Consider the following 1,170-nt stretch of genomic DNA (forward strand, 5'->3'; position numbering starts at 1 on the left):
GCGGCAACCGCTCGGCAATGGGCAAACGGCAGACGGGGGGTGGAAGCAGCGCGAGCGCGACGCTGACCACGACCAATGGGCACCATGGCGTCGATGGGCTTGATACCAATCATCATGGGCTGGTTCACCGAGCGACGAGGGAGAATGCCGGGCGCCTTGAGCGAGGCACGGCTACGCTGGGTGGCCTCAATGGGGCCCTTACCGTCGATGGGGTTGCCGAGGGCGTCAACGACACGACCGAGGAGAGTAGGGCCGACGGGGACGTCGACGATCTGGCCGGTACGCTTGACGGTGTCACTCTCCTTGATGAGACGATCGTTACCGAAGATGGAGACACCGACGTTGTCGGCTTCCAAGTTCAAGCACATGCCACGGACACCGGAGGAGAATTCCACCATCTCCTCGGCTATAAAATAGGTCAGTACCTGGCGTTATGATAGGTACCGGGGAAGGCATACCCTGGACGTTCTTCAAGCCCCAAACGCGCGCGATACCGTCAACGACGCCTGAAGAAATGGCGTCATCAGCTTCGACCTCGGTGGTAAATCCTATCCCAACATACTAAGGACACGGCCAGTCTCCTCGACATTTCCGCCTATGGAAGTACCGGCAATGCGGGACTCAAGGATGGAAGAAACCTCCGAAGCGGCTGTGACGTATCATAGTTTCGAGGTCACGAAACACAACAACAAGGATGCCAAGAGGAGCAGAAAATCAACAGCACGCGTCAGTTGCGGTATGTGGACCCGAGGAGGTGACTATGTACCGGCTTTCGCGGTAGCGTATGAGCGGAAGACGGCCGGGGCGACGCGGACAGCGCTCTGTTTTCCGGCGTAAAACGTGAGTAAATGGGCCAAAAATTGCGTCCCAGCGTCGACGGACCTTTTGGGAGGCGGCCGGGGGCGGCGGGGCAGAAGCTGGGGGCGGCGGGGCAGAAGCTGGGGGCGGCGGAACGGGCACTTCGAGTGCTCGGGCAGGGTGTGACGGCGGGCGCGGGGGAGAACGCTACGCCGAGCGCGACCGCATTGGCGGCTCGCACTCGGGGATGGGCAGACGGCAGGGGCGGGGGTGGAAGCTGCACCGAGCGAGACCGCGTTGGCGGCTCGTGCTCGGGGTTGGGCAAACGGCGGGGTGGAGGAAGCGGCTCCGAGCGAGACCGCATTGGCGGCT

At 62.4% G+C, this 1,170-nt stretch overlaps 1 protein-coding gene across 1 annotated transcript in view; it reads right to left on the reverse strand.

Annotated features, from left to right (window-relative positions):
* Positions 1–823, reverse strand: part of PUNSTDRAFT_88901 (uncharacterized protein) — a 2,514-nt gene extending 1,691 nt beyond the window's left edge. The window contains exons 1-3 of the mRNA XM_007385141.1: positions 767–823; positions 563–649; positions 459–506 (exon numbers count right to left, since the gene is read on the reverse strand). The gene's annotated coding sequence lies outside the window, so the exon portion shown is untranslated. The remainder of the gene's footprint in view (positions 1–458; positions 507–562; positions 650–766) is intronic.
* Between the last annotated feature and the right edge of the window lie 347 nt (positions 824–1,170).

This window comes from Punctularia strigosozonata (assembly GCF_000264995.1).
Source record: "Punctularia strigosozonata HHB-11173 SS5 unplaced genomic scaffold PUNSTscaffold_8, whole genome shotgun sequence".
Classification (NCBI taxonomy): domain Eukaryota; kingdom Fungi; phylum Basidiomycota; class Agaricomycetes; order Corticiales; family Punctulariaceae; genus Punctularia; species Punctularia strigosozonata.